The sequence below is a fragment of the Leucoraja erinacea genome, chromosome 6, assembly GCF_028641065.1.
Source record: "Leucoraja erinacea ecotype New England chromosome 6, Leri_hhj_1, whole genome shotgun sequence".
Taxonomy (NCBI): Eukaryota; Metazoa; Chordata; class Chondrichthyes; order Rajiformes; family Rajidae; genus Leucoraja; species Leucoraja erinaceus.
The window spans coordinates 45,987,682-46,008,874 of NC_073382.1; the positions used below are offsets into that span (position 1 = coordinate 45,987,682).

General features: G+C 46.5%; 1 protein-coding gene and 1 pseudogene across 1 annotated transcript in view; one reads left to right on the forward strand and one right to left on the reverse strand.

Annotated features, from left to right (window-relative positions):
• LOC129698047 (uncharacterized) overlaps positions 1-21,193 on the reverse strand; it is a 186,452-nt gene that overhangs the window by 56,802 nt on the left and 108,457 nt on the right. The gene's annotated exons all lie outside the window — the stretch shown is intronic.
• On the forward strand, positions 11,366-12,117 carry LOC129698416 (U5 small nuclear ribonucleoprotein 40 kDa protein-like; annotated as a pseudogene).

Below are 21,193 nucleotides of genomic sequence, written 5' to 3' on the forward strand. Positions count from 1 at the left end.
GTTAAGAGATTAATAACAGCTTCACAACATTTTAATCAGTCATAATCATTAATATTGGCAATGCAATCCGAGTTCATGGACTCGCCAACGGACTTGAACGAATACTCCATAGTCGTTACAGACTTCATAAAGAAATGTGTGGAGGACTGCATCCCTACAAAAACCTTCCGAGTGTTTCCCAATCAGAAACCTTGGATGAACTTGGTTGAAAGGGTCAAGAGCTTCAAATTCCTGGGCGTACACATCTCTGAAGATCTTTCCTGGTCCGAGAACACTGGTGCAATTATCAAGAAAGCACATCAGCGCCTCTGAAAAGATCACGGAGAGTCGGTTTGTCAAGGAGAACTCTCTCTAACTTCTACAGGTGCACAGTAGAGAGCATGCTGACCGGTTGCATCGTGGCTTGGTTCGGCAACTTGAGCGGAGAGAAAAAGACTACAAAAAGTAGTAAACAATGCCCAGTCCATCATCGGCTCTGACCTTCCTTCCATCGAGGGGATTTATCGCAGTTGCTGCCTCAAAAAGGCTGGCAGTATCATCAAAGACCCACACCATCTTAGCCACACACTCATCTCCCTGCTATCTTCAGGTAGAAGGTACAGGAGCCTGAAGACTGCAACGACCAGGTTCAGGAATAGCTACTTCCCCACAGCCATCAGGCTATCAAATCTGGCTCGGACAAAACTCTGATCATTAAGAACCCATTATCTGTTATTTGCACTTTATCAGTTTATTTACTCATGTGTGTATATATTTATATAATGGTATATGGACACACTGATCTGTTTTGTAGTAAATGCCTACTATGTTCTGTGTGCTGAAGCAAAGCAAGAATTTCATTGTCCTATCAGGGACACATGACACTAAACTCACTTGAACTTGAACAATCAGTTCCATTCGAAAGAGCCTTTCTGCCTTATGTCCATTGGAATTAAAATCAGAAACCCTTTTTAACTAAAAAAAGGGAGTTAAGAATATTGAACCATCCATTCCATGAATGATATAGAATCTAAGATAACTAGTGCTTTCATTCTGAGAAGAGAGATTTCAGTTAAGCGAGGAGAGGATAGTATGACAATTAAATGAAGGAACAGTCATAAGGCACTGAAAGGCTTACTTCAATTCCACGCTTCCAGGACACTGATAAACATTGTCAAGCCGTCTCTTTTAACAGGGCTGCCAACTCTCACGCTTTGGGCGTGAGAATAACGCATTTCGACAAATTCTCACGCCCTCACGCTGATCACAAATTTCTCACGCTCTGTCGTGAGAAATTCTGTGATCAACGAAAATTTCAAAACTCATAAACTGCATGGGCCGCGGGTGTTGGAGAAACGGGGAGAAGAGGGAGAGAGGGGGCAAAGATAAAGAGGTGAGAGAGGGAGAGGGGGAGAGAGAGGGGGAGATAGAGAGAGAGAGAGAGAGAGAGAGAGAGAGAGAGAGAGAGGGAGAGAGAGAGAGAGAGAGAGAGAGAGGGGAGAGAGAGAGAGAGGGAGAGGTTAGGGGAAAGAGAGGGGAGAGTGAGTTAGGGGAAAGAGTGAGGGGTGGAAGCAGAAGTTGCGGCGGGGACAGATACGGGGCGCTGCGGCTGGCGAGTGTTTGCGGGGCTGGCGAGTCGCTCGCTGCAGCTCCGGCCATGGAGCAGCCCCAGTGCAAGAGTCCCGGGCCGTCGGAGGCGTCAGAAGCGTTGCGCCGCTGCCGTGAGAGTCTTTGTGCCGAAGGGACAGAGGCTCTCAAAGGGAGGTGGCGAGAGAGAGGGGAAGGAGACAGTGAGACAGTGGGGAGAGAGATAGGGGGTGAGACAGGGGGAGAGAGAGAGATGGGGGAGGGAAAGGAGGGAGGGAGAGGGAGAGAGGGGGAGAGAGGAGAGAGAGAGAGGGGGAGAGAGAGGGAGGGAGGGGGGGAGAGAGGGGGGGAGGGAGAAAGGGGAGACAGGGGAGGGGAGAGAGAGGGGGAGAGAGAGGGAGGGAGAGAGAGAGAGAGAGAGGGGGGGGGGGGAGGGAGAGGGAGGTAGGGAAAGAGAGAGAGAGGGGGAGAGAGGGAGAGAGGGGGGGCAGAGGAGGGGGATAGAGGAGGGAGACGAGGAGGAGAAGAGAAGGGGAGGAGGGGGGAGGAGAGAGAGAGAACAGGGGGGAGAGGAGGTGGGAGGGAGAGGGGGGGGAGAGAGAAGGGGGGGCGAGAGAGAGATAGAGGAGAGAGAGAGAGAGAGAGGGGGGAAGAGAGAGAGAGAGAGGGGGGAGAGAGAGGGGGAGGGAGGGGGGAGGGGAGGGGTAGGGGGGGGGGGAGAGAGAGAGAGAGAGAGAGAGGGGGAGAGAGAGGGGGAGAGAGAGAGGGAGAGACAGAGAGGGGAGAGAGGGAGAGAGGGGGAGAGAGAGGGAGAGAGAGGAGAGAGAGGGGGAGAGAGAGAGAGAGAGAGCAAGGGAGAGAGAGAGAGAGGGAGAGAGAGAGAGACAGAGAAGGGTGGAGAGAGAGAGGAGAGAGAGGAGGGGAGAGAGAGAGGGGGAGATAGAGGGGAGAGAGAGAGAGAGGAGAGAGAGGGAGATAGAGAGAGAGAGGGAGGGGAGAGAGAGAGAGGAGGAGAGAGAATGGAGAGAGAGGATGGAGAGGAGAGAGAGAGAGGGGAGAGAGAAAGAGAGGGGGCGAGCGAGAGAGAGAGAGAGAGGGAGAGAGGGAGAGAGAGGGGAGAGAGGAGAGAGAGAGAGAGAGAGGGAGGGGAGAGGAGAGGGGGTGAGGAGAGGGAGAGGAGAGAGAGAGGGGAGAGAGAGAGAGGGGGAGAGTGAGGTGGGAGGGAGAGAGAGGGGGAGAGAAAGAGAGAGGGAGAGAGAGGAGAGAGAGAGAGAGAGGGGGGAGAGAGAGCGGGGGAGAAAGGGGGATTATAGAGGCAGGGCTGCCAACTCCCACGCATTGAGCGTGAGAATCACATATTTTGCCAAATTCTCACGCTGATCACAAATTTTGCACTCTCTGTCATGAGAAATTCTGTGACCAACGAAAATTTAAAAACTAATATCAACTGCATGGGCCACGTGAGGGAAGCAGAAGCAGCAGCGGGGAGAGGTGCGGACGGGGAGCGGGGATGGCGAGTGTTTGCTGGGCTGGCGACGCTCACTGCAACTCCGGCCATGGAGCAGCCTCAGTGCAAGAGTCCCGGGGCTGTCGGAGGCGTTGGAAGCGTTGCGTCGTTGCCGTGTGAGTCTCTGTGCCAAATTCGCCCAGGTGACCAGCATGGATCAGTCTGCGGCTCGGTGCATCATGGAGGACAACCAGTGGCTGCTGGAAGTAAGTACCAAGCACTGGCTAGAAACGGTGGAAGATAGTGGACTTCAAATGGGAGTGGTTGGAGAAAGCACCCTGCTTGCCTGCTAGATGTTCACTTACTGTAACTGCAGGCAAGAGGTACTGATTTTAGATGAACAGCCATGATCATATTGAATGGCAGTGCTGGCTTGAAGGGCCGAATGGCCTATTCCTGCATCTATTTTCTATGTTTCTATGCTTGAGTATATGGCAATAAAACTCAATCACTTGATTTTGAAGCATTCATGCATGGTGGAGGTATAATGTAGTCATAGAGTGATACAATGTGAAAACAGGCCCTTTGGCGCAACTTGCCTACACCCGCCAACATGTCCCAGCTACGCTACCTGCTTTTGGTCCATACCTCCAAAGCTGCCCTATCCATGTATCAGTCTGTTTCTTTAATGTTTGGATGGTCCCTGCCTCAACTACCTCCTCTGGTGGCTTGTTCCATACACCCACCACCTTTTGTGTGGAAAAAGTTACCCCTTAGAAAGTTACCTCTTAAAAATAATGAATACACATATAGTAAGTGTTTATCCCAGCTCGCTTTGAAATTTTTATAGCTAGTTCTTGTTCCCAGTCTCTTCTAATACCATCGGTTGTAGGTACTTCTATATTTAAAATAATGTTGTATAAGTATGATATTAGATTTGCTGATTCAGCCTTTATCTTCATGGCTTCATCCAATAAGTCTGGGGGCATGTTATGATAGTCTTTTGTGTATTTTTTCAGATAGTCACGGATTTGAAGATATTTAAAATATTGATTATTTTTCAAATTATATTTCAGTTGCAATTGTTGAAATGATAATAATTTACCTAATTCATACAAGTCTCCGAGCGTTTTAATTCCCATTCTTTCCCATTTTGTAAATGATTTATCTATAATTGAAGGTTTAAACGACAGGTTATTGACTATTGGCATTAAAAGAGATAGATTTCTTAATTTTAGATTCTGTTTTATTTGTTTCCAAGTTCTAATTGTGCTATGTATCATTGGATTTTTATTATAATTTTTGTTATTCAGATTCATTGGTGAGAGGAGAGTCGCTCCAGTATTACACAGAGAGCAGTCCCCTCTCTCCATTACAATCCAGTCCACCTGCTGGGCAGAATTGTCCAGCAGGTGAATCATATTTTTAATATTTACTGCCCAATTATAGTACATAAAATTAGGGAGCGCTAGACCACCCATCTCAAAAGAGAGCTGGGATAAACACTTACTATATGTGCATAAATGTTCGATCAACGTACGACATACTCTAATTCAATATAAAAAACATTACATAGACTATATTATTCAAAAACTAAAATAAATAAACTTTTCCCCAATGTCTCACCCATTTGTGATAAATGTCAGTCATAAGAAGATTCAGATTCAGATTCAATTTTAATTGTCATTGTCAGTGTACAGTACAGAGACAACGAAATGTCTCTGTACGAAATTAAGAAGCTACCATAGCGCACTCTTTTGTTTTTTGTATAAAAATCCAAACATTTTGGAACAAAATATTTGAAATCTTCACAAAATTATTTAAAATAAAACTTGTACCAAAAGCAGAATGGATCATTTTTGGAATATCGGAAGGTAACCCCGAATTAAACGTGTTTCAAATGAACTTCCTTAATTACGGGCTAATAATGGGGAAAAAAGCTTATACTCAAATTTTGGAAAAATGCTCCAATACCAACAATAAAAATGTGGATTTCAAACATGTTCGAAACACTACACTTGGAAGAGATGAGACAAAGCAGGCAAAGCAGACCACTTCCAAAAGACGTGGTCTGCATTTATGGAACTATTACAAGCATAAGGTGCAATAGTAATTTAAAATATAAATGGTACCAGGATCTGGTAACGGGGGGTATAAAATATATATATTTTTTTTAAACACGGTTGGTATATCCTTTTTTGCGAGTTTTGTGTTACAATAGAGCGATTATTTTTCCTTTTTTTTCCTTTTCTTTTTAGGGTCTTATTTCCTTTCTTTACTTCCTTCTCTAAACTTCTTCCCTAAGGGTCTTTCTTTTCCCAACATTTTCCTGCACCTTCACGATTCTTGCTCACTTTCCTTACTTCTTTTATTTCTATCTTTTTTAAAGCTTGAAAAACGAAGTGGTACAACAAATGTAATAAGATATATCTGATGTGTATTATTGTAATTTACTGTACTTCTAATTAAAATTTTTTTTTTTTTTAAATAAAAAAATTAATAAAAAAAATTAATACAAAAAACATTGAAATCATACTTCTACAATGCACTAAAACATTATTTTAATACATCAAATTTCAAAAAAGTCCCTACTCTGGGAGGGGGGACACCCCACTTCCACACCCTCTCTCCACTTGGTTGCTCCACTCCCTCACCGGGTACCCCGAAAGCCAGTGATCAGTGATGACTCAGCCACCCCACTTTCAAAAACGCTCCATGGCCCCTGGTTCAGACGGAGAACACTGCCAGATGTGAGCGGGGAACTGAGGCCAGTTGTCCATGATGTCTGGATCCCAATGCTCAGCACTTCATGCTTCAGAGTTGGCTAATGTTATTGATTTGTAATTAGCCTGATTTGTAATTAGTTGACAAAACCTTAATTTATTAATCTGGAATATCCAGGGGGATGGGATAAGTGTAATATTAAAATAACATGCAAGGTGTCAGGCTGTCTGTCACAACATACAGCCCCGATAACCCATTATTTCCTTCAGTTAAATATTGTGAAGGTAGCACTATTGTCATTTGCCACTCAACTATTATGTTTGTTTACCTCACTGACTATTTCTAAACTCCCCCCCCCCCCTCAATTCCTTTGACAGGTTGAATAGCAATGTCCCCAATCTCATTGGTTTATTAATTGAACACATAGATGAACATCCTCAAGGATTGTAATCAGATGGAAACTGATTCAGATGCGATATTTAAGAGCTTGTTCAAAGAAGGGGAATATTTTAAAGGAGTGACAGAGATACTTGCAGGGAAATATGTGAGGAGATTATTATTTGGCTTTAGTTTGGACAACTGAAGATTCAAAGTTTAATATAGTAATTGTACTGATACTGACCCCAACCAACCACGTGATGAATATCATCCATTCCGGAGGTTTGACTTTTATGATGCCATTTAAACTTCACTTGGATTTCAATCACTTCAATGTAAAAGTAATTTGGAAGGGGGAGCATTGGAACAAAAATTTGCCCTCGGTACATATTAACTGTAATATAATAATGTATGCATGTTGGTAGGTGCAATCAAAACAAAGATCTTTTTATCATTGTTGTGTTATGAATACCACAGAAAATATTATGTACTCTCAAGATCGCATTTAATAGAATAATATTGCTTAAATTTATATAGTTATTGGACTTTGCATTTCGGAAAAGTCCCAGCTGAGAGGAAGACAGCAAAATACTGAAAATATTGGGGGTGAAAATGACTTCAGGGCAGTTTGTTAGGAAAATGAAAGAAACGGTAACAGTAACACTTTTCAGTTTTTTATTTGTAAAAAAATTTGAAAACCATGTATCATTTTCCTTCCACTTCACAATTATGCACCACTTTGTGTTGGTCTATCACATAAAATCCCAATAAAATACATTTACGTTTGTGGTTGTAATGTGACAAAATGTGGAAAAGTTTAAGGGGTATAAATACTTTTGCAAGCCACTGTATATTGCATTCAAGTGTAAGTTAAAAGACTCGCTACAGTATGCACCATATTGCACAATTTAAAGCTGAAAAATGCAAAAGCCCCCAACACTCCCTCGGGCTTGGATTCTCGCAATTTCTCACTCCCAACTCTCACCCAATGTTGGTGGCCCTGCTTTTCAGCAGTCTTTTGCATAACGCTGCTAGAAAAAATTCAAAAACTATGGTAACTCACAACTCTTACAATGCATTCCCAAATGTTATGAGCTGGGTGGACTGTTTAAATAGTCAGTGCATATCCCTAAAGATCTGTCCTGGGGCCTGCACATCAATGCAATCACAAAGAAAACATCAACGCTTCTACTTCCTCAGAACATTGAGGAGAGTCGGCATGTCGACGAATACGTCTGCTACTAGTTGTAGCGATCGAGTACAGTTGCAGCGGTCTGTTCTAAGTCACCATAGCAACATAAACAGCAATCTGTGCCAAACTGCTTCCCAGCACAGCAAGCAAGCATTGCTGTAGCCTTTGCCACTAAAGCTGTATCAACAGTCCTTGGAATACTGGAGGAAATGCTGCCTTTGCAGACTACATTTTACAAGGAAGCAGACGTTGTGCTCCCTTGTAGACTGTGACCTATAATCTTTTCAAAATGAAGGAGGAATCAAGGGGAAAAGTCTGACTAGTTTTGTAGGGAACAGCCTGGCTTAGCTGAGATTTGGTTTAGCCCACTCATGTGGCAGTCCTATGGTACAGGACTGTAAGAACTGGAGTTATAGAGCCGTAGCGATATATAGCATGGAACACGCCAACCATCAATCACCCACACTAATCCTACATTAAACCCATGCCTGAGTTGTGCATACAGTCAACAATGGACTTATCTTTGGGATGTGAGAGCAAACTGGAATACCCGATGTTTGTGAATGATCCACGACAGCACACATAGTGGCATTATAAATGGTATGGAATAATAAGGGTTAATCTACCCCCAGGGAAACCCATGCAGTCACTGGGAGAATGTACAAATTCCACAGGGAGAGGATCCAAGGTCAGGATTTGGTGTTCAAAGGCTCTACTAGCTGCACCACTGTGCCACCCTGCTATGTCAGATATTTGAATATAGCAGTCTGAAAATGGAAACCAACCTGAAACGTCACCTATTCAAATACTCCAGAGATACTGCTAAGTTGAGACCCACTGAGTTAAGGGGCTGTCCCACTTGGGCGACCTAATTCGCGAGTTCTTGTGAGTTTGCCCTCGACTCATACTCGCAACATGGTCGACACGAGGTCGTAGGAGATCTTTGTAACTTTCCTTCATGCTCGAGAATAGTGCCCCATGTTCTCGCGGCCTCAGCTAGGTTGCGGCGTACTTTTCAACATTGAAAAATGCCCGCGAGTAAAAAAAGGTCGCCATGGAAAAAAACCTATATTTTTTTTACTCGTAGGTTTAGTCATAGTAGGTCGTGCTAGGTCAGCATACTAGTCGTAGGTAATCAAGGGTAGTCGAGCCGAAGATAGTCGTAGATCGTCTTCATCATAGTCGAAGGGCGGTCGATGGAGATCGGAGGTCGTCTTCACTCTCCACTATTCGGAGTCCAATTTTCTCGATGTTAGTCGTAGCTAGTCGAAGCTAGTCTTCAACATGGTCGAAGGAGGTTGAAGGAGGTCTTCTACATAGTCGAAGGAGGTCTTCAACATGACATTTTTTCAAAATCTCCTAAACTCTTCTAAACTCGCCAATTAGGTCGCCCAAGTGGGGCAGCCCCTTTACTCCAGCACTTTGTGTCTTTAATTAGATTATAATTTATTTTTTGCAAAATAAATGTTCTAGACAGCATTGTTTACCCAACCTGGCACATTAACAATCTGTTACTGATATTATTTTGCCTGTTCTCTTAGCTGGTTGTCTCCCCAGAAATACTGTTGTGTACTCAAACACCATGGAATCACAATTGAGTCTTTGTAGAATAGGACTGTCTTGACAAACAGAGATGGGTGGTCACCTCACTGCTTTCCTCAACAACAAACCCCATCCTAAAGTTTCAGAGCAATTGCAGAACAGAGGGCCCTCCAAGGATGTTCTCTATGATAAGGCATTGTTTTTTTTTTTAATTTATCTCAGTAACAGTATCCCCAGTCTAATTGTAATGTTGTTCAATTTAATTGCACTCTCCCCTCACACTTTTTCTTCAGAATATCTGTTATATGAGAATTTTGCCTGAGCAGTCTGTGACCCATAGCACTGCAGCCGGTAGCTCTATATTTAAAACTCATAGTGCTCCAGCCGGCAGCTCTTTGTTTAAATCCCCACGCTCTAAGCCAACAGAGATCTGTTTAAACCTTTGTGCACCAAACCGGCAGTGCTGTGTACTGATTTGCATGCCAAGTCTGTAGCAATGTGTATTGCTTTACATACCAGTCTGTGGCTGATAGCGCTTTGTTCCCAGGGGAGGGGGGCTTGCTGGGATGCAGTCCCCTGCCATTGGTTATAGTCTGAAATTGGGACTACGGAGTGCTCGGGAGGCCCCGACCACGGGTGGACATTGGGGAACATCAGTGAGGAGGTTTACTGGGCTTTGGTTGCTACCCTCACAGTGGGGAACTTTGGTGCTGCTGTGGGGATGTTTGTGTTGTGGACTGCTGTGTTCTGTGTTTTTGTGGGGTTTTAAAATTTTATTTTTTGTATGACTACGGGAAAGAGAATTTCGTTGTCTCTTAATTGAAGACAATGATAAAAATTAAATCAAATCAAATCAAAATGCCCGCCAAACTTCACAGCTGTGTATCTTTCGCTTATTAAAAGTTGCCTGGCTTCTTAAAAGTGTCTCCACTCCTTCTCTTCCTCCCCCCCCCCTCCTCCCTTCTCCCTCCTCTTTTAAAGGACTTACCGTACACTGTGCTAGCCGTCTAAACCTTCCTATTCATCGCGATGTGTGTCTGTATCACCTTGGCTTTGCACCGTGTGAATTTCAGACAGCGCTCCCCATGCTTTCCCTGCCCCCCGCCTTTGCGATGTGTGTGTGTGTGTGTGTGTGTGTGTGTGTGTGTGTGTGTGTGTGTGTGTGTGTGTGTGTGTGTGTGTGTGTGTGTGTGTTCCACTCTGACAGTCACCATTCCAGTTCCCGGTTTTTCAGGCGAGTGCCACGAACTTGAGTTGCCAGAAGTCTGCTGAAAAATCGGCTAAGTGGGACAGGTCCTTCATTCGTTTGTTTAGTTGCAAATCAGTTTTATTGGCAAGCGAGGCCAAAAACAATACTTGATTCAGTATGCGCAGGGTCCAGTTTTACAGCAGCACACCTCTCTCTCTCTCACTGCCTCCGTCCGCGGCGTTTATCGTGACTCAGCCCATCGGTGAACCCCTCTCGTACATGAACACATCAGATTTATTGGCAAGAGAGAGAACAGAAAAATACTTGTCTTGTTATGCGCTGGCTCCGTTTTACAGTAGCACACGTCTCCCTCTCTGTGCCTCCATCAGCGGCGCTGATCGCTACTCAGCCCGTCGGTGATCCCCTCTCATACATGAACTTGAACTAACTCAGCTGTTGAAATAACCGCGATGTTGGAGCAGCGGCCCAACACTCCGGAGCTCCAAGCGGCGATCCCAGGTAAGGCCTTGCCCGCTTCGCAATGTATCGAGCGCAGCGCCGCAGATGCTGAAGTTCCCGGCAGGAAAGGCCATGCCAATCCAGTTGGTAGGCCGCAAGAGGGGGGGTGGGGGCAAGGACGCGACTCGGATAATAGCCGCATCCTCGCCAGGAAGCGACTGAAGGACGTTTCCCCCTTACCCTACCCACTTCCCCCCACATAAAAAATACTGAAAAAAACAAAAAACACACTCTAAACATAACAAAACAAAAAAAAAAGACAACCAGACCGTGGGTGGAGGCAGCCAATAACAGCGCCACCGGATGTCCTGAAAAAACATTACCGGTTTGTTATCCTGAAAACTCGTGCTTATGCTTTTCCCCCCCAATGAGCCAATGAAAATGCCCGGTCAGTAAAGGCAATTAACTACCTACGACTACCTCGACTACCCACAACTACATGGCGACCCTACTACAACTGCACTTACAACTACAGGATTATCGATTTTCTCCATGGCGACCAATTTTTGGTTGCAGAAAATGTTTCAACAAGTTGAAACATTTGGGGCGACCATACTGAGGCCGCGACTAGTTCCCAGTATGCGGGAACTCCTCGCGACCATGAAGGAGACTCACCAGAGACCACCAGAGAACATGTGTCGACCATGTGGCAATCATGAGGCGAGGGCAAATTCTCCTGCGCTCACCTAAAAAGTCGCCTAAGTGGGACAGGCCCTTGAGCCTTTTTCTGTTCTACGAGACAGATCCATGAACTTGTTCCTTTGAAAAAATTGGCGTAGTCGGCAGGATCTGACGAATAGAATAGAAAATGTTTGGTAAAAAGAAATAGCAAGAGCTGGTGCAGGCCAAGCACCCCCACAACAAGCCCCTGCCCGCGGTGCAGGGGAGTCTGCAGCAGGCCGTTTTGCAGGTGGGACCAAGAACCTCGAGTTTTCAAGTTCCTTTAATGCTTTTAATGGGTCACTAGGGAGAAGTTTATTATTGCAAATTTCACCTGAATGGATCAACACTGACATCTGCAAGATTTGATCGACTAATATTGTTTTGGAATGTTTATGGCGACTGTGATAATAATGCTGCATTGAAAGGTCAGAGTGGAGCAGTGATGGAATTTCATTATAACACAGATGGCAGCATGCTTTTTACAGCATCACCAGACAAAACTTTAGCAGTGTGGGACAGTGAAACTGGTGAAAGAATCAAGAGACTTAAAGGTCACACATCCTTTGTGAATTCAGGTATCAAGCCTGACGGGGACCACAGTTGGTCTGTACAGGAAGCAACGACGAAACAGTGAAGCTATGGGACATTCGGGAGAAGGCTGCAATCCATACGTTTCAAAACACGTATCAAGTACTGGCAGCAACTTTTAATGATGCAAGCTTTCGGATTATCTCTAGTGGTATTGATGACGGCATTAAGGTTTGGAACCTCCAAAAAAACAAGTTGATTTCTACCATGCGTGGTCATACAGACTCGGTGACTGGTTTGAACCTGAGTGGGGTAAAAGAGAGAACATCACCAACCTCGCTGACAATTGTGACATCTTGTTGGCCATAATATTACGACGTTGTATGTGCAGATTGGCATCAAGACCACATGGACTTTACTAAAGCCTGCGGGCCGGATGTAACGAGGGTAACGCCTGCAGGTTGGATGTGACGGTAACCAGACTGCTCGAGGGGTGGAATATTATACAAAAATTTTGCCCAAACAATCTGTGTCCCATAGCGCTGCGGCCATAGCGCTATGTTTAAAGTCAATTGCGCTGCGGGCTGTAGCGCTATATTTAGAACCCATAGTGCTGCAGCCGGCAGCTCTTTGTTTAAATTACCAGGAGCTAAGCCGACAGCGCTGTGTATTGATTTGCAACGCCAAGTTTGTTTCTAGCGCTGTGTACGGTGCTTTATGCACATCACCAACTGCGGTGACATGATAGCGCTTTGCAGGTTCCCAAGACCAGGGTGGGGCCTGCGGGGGCTTGCTGGCAGTATGGATGCACGGTAACCAGACTGCTCGATGGAATAGTATGCGAGTTTGGTTAAACAATCTGGACTTACCGGCAGTTGTTTAAAAGTCAGCTGATTTTCTTACCTGTAACAAAGGCAGGCGCCAGTTTAAATTCCCAGGAGCCAGAAGTGTAGTTCAAGTTCAGCGTGTACGAGAGGGGCTTTGTTCAAAAGGGTGGGGGCTTGGGGGCTGGGATGCAGTCCCCTGCCATTAGCGTGGCTGTCGCAAACAGCTTTTTCGCCTCCAGGCGCGGAGAAGGAAGGCAGAGAGGGGAGAGAGTCGCAGCGCCACGGATGGAGGCAGAGAGAGAGAGCGAGAGAGAGAGATGTGTGCTTCTGTAAAACGGACCCCACGCATACCAAGACAAGTATTCTTTTTGTTCTCTCTCTTGCCAATAAACCTGATGTGTTCATGTACGAGAGGGTAGACAAAAATGCTAGAGAATCTCAGCGGGTGAGGCAGCATCTATGGAGCGAAGGAATAGGTGACGTTTCGGGTTGAGACCCTTCTTCGGACCCATTCAGACAGATTTTTCCAGCATCTGTAGTTCTGTCTTAAACATATACGAGAGAGTTTCACCGAAGGGCTGAATCGCGGTCAGCACCACGGATGGAGGCAGAGAGAGAGAGAGGTGTGCTGCTGTAAAACTAGACCCAGTGTTTACCGAGACAAGCATTATTTTAGTCCTCTCTTGCCAATTAAATTGATTTGCAACTAAACAGACGAGTGAGCCTTTTTCTGTTCAACCAGTCAGATCCTTGAACCTGTTCCCTTAAAACAATGTCCCATCCGGTCTATTTCAGTCTCCCATAGATTTCTATATGTTTCAATGTCCCACCAAGTCCAATCCCCTTCTCGCCACAATCTTTGTACCCTTTAATAAACCGCAATCTAATTTCAACAGTTATTCGTGCCATTACTGTGCCACTGTCCTGTTTCTGAAATTGCAACCTCCTCTGGATAATGATGGAGAGAAATACTCCCAGTGACAATGAAGCAAACACAGCTTTTCTGTCAGCAGAACAGGATGGGAAATGGATTTTTGTAGGTGTAGGACTGTCCAATCAAATAGAAATGAATGACAACCATTAGTGTTGTTCGTATTATTACAACCTACAACTTCTACATACATGTGCCATACCAAGCTACCACAGTGCTGTGTGACTATGTCTCTAGGACACTCAAAAAAACAATCTTCAGTTTATAGATTCATCAAGCAGGTGTGCCTAAATTTCACTGAAACAATTATGTTCATTCTTTGTTTCAGGGAAATAAAACATCAATATTTCCAAGCATCACAGTTGTACCCACCTAGGCTAGAAACAGTCTTTATGAGCCACAGAAGGTCGTTCTATCCTTTTAGATTGACATTACCTTACTTTATTCATTGCAAGAAAACTGATCACATGTTTGAGACAAAATACAACCGGACTTGATGTCCAAACAATGATTATGTGCCTAATGCTTATTCTGAAAGATCTAAAGCCTTGAAATGGCCACCGTGCATGTTCTGATTGATTATCAAAAGTAAACTCATTGTTCATATAAATGCTTCTTTTGAATTAGTTGGTGAGTGACAGAGAAGATGAAAGGAATTCTAATACCCTTCTAGACATTCTCATGCTTTGTAATCAGACAGTTCTGAAATAGACACTTGCACTTCCATGCCTCAAGTGTCACTGGGTTGAGGGTCAATTTAAGGCTATGATATTCCCCACAGAGAGACAGCAATATGTATGACTGCACCTATTCCAGCCATGAATTAATTACTGTATGGTGTCTAAGACCACTGAACAGCATGAACAATGACCTTTCGTGCCCTAAATACACTTAAGACCCATATCACTCAGGTAAATCAATAAAGAAATGAAAGGGGTAACAGAGTTTGAAGTAGATTGGCAGCAAGTTGGGCAACAGGCAATAGGAAATAGGCAACGTTTCGGGCCGAAACCCTTCTTCAGACTGATGCAGGGTGGGGGGGGAAACATAGGGAAACATAGAAATTAGGTGCAGGACCCTAGGCCATGGGGGGGGGCTCCATTCAGGGGGCGGGAAGAAGAAAGGATCCCCTTGCAGAGGGAGGAGCCAGACTCCCTATTTAATATAAGCCAAATTTAGCTGGGGGAGTGCTACCTCTGAAGAAGGGGAGGTCCAGACAGCAAGGGGCAGGGATCCGGTTTTAAATTGGAGAATCCTTAGATGCTTGGTCAATGTTCAGGTCACCGTGGTGCAGACTGCCCAAGCAGAATATGAGGTGCTGCTCCTCAAGTTTCCGGTAGTGCTCACTCTGGCAATGGAGGAGGCCCAGGACAGAAAGATCGGATTCGAATGGGAGGGGGAGTTGAAGTGCTGAGCCACAGGGAGATCAGGTTGGTTAATGCGGACCGAGTTTAGACAAGTTTGCCCTGGACTCAAACTCGCAGCATGGTCGACACGAGGTCCTAGTAGGCATATAACATTATGAGGTGGCTGGAACACTCCTGCATGCTCGAGGGAAGTTCCCGCCTACTCTTTTTCAGGGTATTGAAACATTTTCTGCGAGTAAAATTTGGTCGTCATGGGTCTTTTTCACTCGTAGTGCAGTGGAGTGGGGTCGTTATTTAGTTACAGACCCCAACGCAACAGTTTCCCAACGCAATATGCCACCACTCACCCGTTCCCCCAACGAAATCCGTTCCCCAACGCTATATTTCACCACTCACACCTGTCCCCCTCCCATCAAATCCACCCCTCCCTTTCCCTCTACTCCCCCCCCCTTTGCCCATCATCCCATACCCCCTCCACCCCTCTATCCAACTCCATCCCTCACTTCCCCCCCTCCCCCTTTTTGCTCACCCCCTCCCTCTCCACCTCCCTCCCCCCTCAAATCCACTGTCCCTCCCTCATCCCTCTCTCCGTCTTCACCCCTCTCTCCGACTCACCCATCCTCTCCCTCATCACTCTCCACCCCCTCCTCCTCCCTCATCCCTCTCACCCCCCTCCTATCCCTCCTCCCTCTCCCCCCCTCCTCCCTCACCCTCCCCCCCCCTCCCTCCATCATGCCTCTCTCCCTCCCCCCTATGCTGTGGGCCGGACTACAGCGCTCCCTCTCGCCGTGTAACAGTGCGATGTGTTAGGGCTGCTCCCTGTGTTTGCGCCGGAGGGCAGGAGCCACTGGAGTGCCACCCGTCCCGTGGTGTCCCTCGCCAGCGTGTAGATAGCGGGGCTCGGCGCTGCCCCCCTCACCATCTCCCTCTACCATCCCATCTCCTCCCCATTTTCTTCATCCTCCTCCCCTCACTACCATTCCCTGCCCCAGCACTTACCCATGTCGTAGAGCAGGGCCAGGGCCTGGAACTCGGCCTGGTTCTCATACTCCTTCCAGCCCTGGCTGTAGGCGGCCGAAGCACTCGCGGACCTGGGCCTCGATGGAGCCAGGCTCGTTGTACCGGGGGCTGGGTGAGGGGAGCGGGCCGCCGAGCCAAAGTTGCCCGCAGAGCAGGAAGCAGCGGCTGTACTGCAGGATGGCCGGGACGCCCCTGAGGCTGGCACACTTTGACGCAGGCCCTGGGCTTGGGCACGACTCCAGCCCTCAGCTCGGCTGCCGCCTTCATATCCGGGCTCGTTCCTGACCCTGGACCCAGGCTCGTCTTCGGTTCCAGCCCAGGCCCAGTCCCAGGGCTCGTTCTTGGCTCCAGCCCAGGCCCAGTCACCAGGCTCAGCCCGTGGCTCCAGCCCAGGCCCAGTCCCCAGGCCCAGGCCCCAGGCTCAGCCCGCGGCTCCAGCCCAGGCCCAGTCCCCAGGCTTGTCCTTGGTTCCAGCCCAGGCCCAGTACCCGGGCTCGGCCCACGGCACCACCCTCCCCACCAGGTACTGCACGGCGGCAGCTCCCCGGGCTGCGGTGCCACTCCTTCACCATGGCGACCTCCAGCCGATTGACAGTGGACGCGGCCAATCAGTGCGGCAACGCCCCTTCCCAACTGACAGTGGAGGAGACCAATCTGTCTGGCGGCGACCGACAGCAATCTGCGCATGCGCGTTTTTTTACGATTTTTAAACCTTTATAACTTTTACAATATACCATCGATCGGAATGAAACTTGGTGCACTCGCAGCACAGAGGAACGGTGAGTAAGCTGGCAAAAAATCGTATCGTTATTGCGCAAATAGAAAATCCACGCAAACCGGAAGAGCACAAGATCAGAGTTTTAGTTATGTATAGATATCTTAGAGTAAGTCATGTTCCAAGATCATGCGTTGATCTTGAGTTTGTCATCTTCCATTAACAGCCTAATGCGTGTAAACCAGTATCCCTCAAGGCAATTTGGTACAATTACATTCCAGACTGACAAATCCATCTTCGTGACATCCTAGAAGAACACTTTGCTACTTACTTGTTCGGCTCTACTACATTCCTCGAAAGGAACACACGAGCCTAGAAATGTATTTTTATGGTTTAAAGCATTTCAAACGATTGTTGTGCAGCATGCTTCCTTTGACCATGAGACACTGTAGCAAACATCAGTAATGCCAGAAGACCAAGACATTGACACTCAATATGCACATATATTGTGGTATAGAATGGTATAGAATACTATGCACTCTTCATAGTATGTGAAGGAGAATATGGCAAGTACGTGGACTGCTCCCGAGAAAAAGGGTGACCAATGAGAGACTTGTTGGAAAGGGTGAAAGGGAAGGGCCCAATGTCTGGGGCTTGTAATCGGAAGATCTAGTCAGAGATTTGAGAGGGCCTGAGCTATAGGGAGATGTTGGGCAGGCTAGGAAGATGAGAAGTGATCTTATAGAGATGTAATAAGATCACAAGAGGAATAGATTAGGTAAATGCACAGATTCATTTACGATTACCCAAAGTAATCGAATCAAGAACCAGAGGACATAGTGTTAAAGTAAGAGGGCAAAGATTTAATAGGAATCTGAGGGGCAGGTTTTTCCACACAGAGTGTGGTGGGTGTATGAAATGAGCTGCAGGAGGAGGCAGAAACGATAACAATATTTAAAAGGTGTTTGGACAGGTACATGGATAGGAATGATTTAGAGGGATATGGGCCAAATGCGGGGAGGTGGGACCGGTGTAGATGGGGAACGTTGGTTGGCATGGGCAAGCTGGGATGAAGGCCCTGTTTCCGTGCTGTATGACTCTAATTAGAGTTGTTTTAAAGTATTTGGGGAGATGGCAAGAAAAAGGAAGGCCATAAATAGTGTAAACACATTTTTTTACATTATCTGGGTACCATTAAGCCAGCTAAATTGAGTTTGTCTTTTGGTTCCTTTGGGACTAACTAACAATATTCACTCCTTAGAACATGTCGAGCTTCTGCTGTTGGAATAACTTAGGTCACACACAGTGATTAAGATCCAAAGACTTTATTAGCGTTACAGCATAGGTAACTTCATATTAATACGTAACTCAAGACTGAGGGAGAAAGGGCTGAGAAGCTTTCTGTTAAACTAGTGGGCGTAGCTACAAAGCATAACTCATAACATGAGTGACACTGATCTACATCCTCCCTCTTAAAGAATTAAATGTCAGTACAAAACCAGTGACTAAATAAGGCATGCATAGAAATTGATAATAAGCTGGAGGAAAGTCAAACATAGCCCGGGTACTTCACGGTGGGTTTGCAAACACGACCAACACGTGTGCGATAAATCAATCTCCGTTTCCGTTTTTCCTAACCGGGTCAGAGCCGATGGCTTCACGGGTGACGGAGATTGAACCAGCATTTCCGGTAATGAAACGGGGACAGCAGCGCAGGCGGAGGTGGCGTCGCCACTGGCAAAGCAGCCGCTCCCGAAGTGGGTTGTTGTGCTGGTGTGGGCGGATCAATGCCACTGGGCAGTACACTTGTACGGTCTGGATAATACGGAGGTGGAGTCGGCTCATTCACAGGCAGGATATGTTGTCTGTTACGCCTGTAGGTGCCGCCATCGACACTGACCAGATATGAGCATGGCTCAGAAGCAATTCCAGAAATTACACCGATACGGTCATGACCTTTGTCAGTTTGCAAACAAACCACCTGCCCCTTGGTTAAAAGTGGCAGCGGCCTACTTGTCTTGTCATACCACTGTTTTGAATGTCACGCTTTTGTTGTAACCTGGACTGGACTTCCGATGGTGGAACCACCTGTGGGATCAATGCCTGATCTGCCACAGGCACCGTGGCTCGGGTCTGCCTTGACAATAAATGTTGAGCGAGTGAACCCAAAATGGGGTCGCGGGGGATGTTGCGTAACTTGAGTAGATTCAGGAACACATTGGAATTAGCTCTGTACGATCGTTCCATGAGCTGTTTGGCACTCTTGACAGCCCGCTCAGCTAGTCCATTTGACTGTGGATATTCAGGGCTGCTGGTGATGTGGCGAAAATCCCAGCGTGCAGCAAACTCCTTGAAGGGTTGGCTGGTAAATTGACTGTGGTTATCAGATAACAGTATGCACGGAGCTCCGTGGATTGCAAATAGGCGAGCAAGCTTCAAAATTACCTTTGTTAGATTAGCACCGTGTTCTTCGATAGTTCGTCCAGCAACGAAGATGTCACCCCTAAAATGGAGCATGGGTAACCCGCAAACAACTGCTCCACAGCTTGTTGAAATACTTTACTGGCATAGCTTATGCCAAAAGGCATGCAAAGAAATCAGTATCGCCCGAACGGTGTGCTGAAGGTGATTAACTTGCACGAGTTGTGTTCCAGCGAAATGGGCCTGAATGAACTCTTGGCATCTAGAACAGTGAATACATTTGCCTCAGCCATCTGCGCTGCAATCTCGTCCACAGTGCGCATGGAATAGTGAGGTCGTTTAATGGCTGTGTTTAAGTCCTTAGGATTGATACAAATCCATATTTCATCATTATTCTTCTTCGTTGCCACAACCATGGTGCAGACCCAATCCGGGGTGTCAGTGACAAGAGCAATCACACCTAGAGACACCATTCCGTTGCATTCACTTTAAACACAGTCACGCATAGCATAGGGAATCTTTTGTGATGGACGGACAACTGGGATTATCACAGGGTTAATGGAAATTGTGTACTTAACAGGCAGCTTGCCCAGCTTGTCATCAAAGTTTTGTATTGTGTCAGGATTTGTTGGCTAAAGTCACAGGTTGTAGTTGGATGACAAACAGAAGGGTTGAAAGAGACAAGTCCCAGGTCGTGACAAGCGTTGGCACTCAGCAGAGATGGCACATCCACACGAACAACGTAGAAACTCAGGATGTGGACAGGTAAGTTAAGACAGCAGCGTAACTCCACTGGACCTCCTGCAAATCGGAGAAGGGAGGAAACCGTAGGAGTGACAGTCTCTGTTTTTCATAACTTTTTCAACACAGCTAGACAGATCACATTACATCTGGCCCCTGTGTCAACTTTCAGATAAATGTTCTGGCCATTAACGAGCAAAGCGACCTTGGGGTCTAGTTGTTTGTGTATTGAGTCAGACAGGAAATGCACATCCAAGTCAAAACCTTCGCTGGCAGCCTGCAAATCTGTGGGAGCTGGTTGAGAGCATTCCAAGAGTAAGTTCTCATGGCCAAGTGAATTGACAGATTGCCTTATTTGAAGTCTGTTGCTACGCGAGCGGCAGGATTTGAAGAAATTATTCCTTTTGTTACAAAATCGACATAATTTTCCATACGCAGGGCAACGGTCACGAGCAGCAGCATGCGAACTCCCACAGTTAAAACAATTGCCTATCAGTCTCACGATAGAGCTGTCGGGCACTTGAGGAGGTTTGCAGGTGATGTGTAGTCGGATACAAGCCTGGGCAATGTCATATGGAGGACAGGCTGTTGCCCATGCAGCACGTCCACCCTCTCCACTTCGCTGATCAATCCAAAGGAACAGCAGGGCCATTACAGTTTGGCATCAGCGCCGTCGCAGGAGCTGCCAGAGTGAGGTTGTGGACAACGACAAACTGCCTTAGGGGCTCCAACTCCGGATTTTCTTGAGGTTTACTCCTGGAGCCTTTTCCATGACTGGATATGGCCACAAGGCAGTGGAAGTTTTAAATCAGAGTTTTCCCTCTCCTAGATGGACTGCCTTCCCAGGCTGACAAGCCCCATCTGCCCGACTTGAGGAGAACGGCGAGAGATTTGATAAGACATGCTAGCAACATTAATTTCACCACCAGCAGAGTGCCCTAAACCTTTTGTATGAGCGTCAGCCATTTCAGCGGTTTTCAGCAGTCTCTAGAGTAAGCTCTGCATACCGCAGTAACTCATCGCGTAATTTATCATTGCGGACACCATAGACCAAACGGTCACGGACTAGGCTATCACATATATCCCTGAAATCGCATCGACTGGCAATATGCTTCAGGGCACTGACATACAGCTTCACAGGTTCACCCTGTCTCGGGCTTCTGGAAAAAGAACAAATGCCTCTTCATGACCAAGTTAGTGCGTAACTCACATAACTGTCGGAATTTGCATAGTAGGCAATCAGGGTCACGGATAGACTCAGCGGGAGTGATCTGGACACCAGCCGGGTCAAACCTTGCCGGTTCATAACAAAATCGTTTTGCAATTCGGGCAGCTTCTGTGCCAGCTAGATTAAGAGAAGCTTTCTGTTAAACAAGTGGGCGTAGCTACAAAGTACGACTCATAACATGAGTGACATTGATCT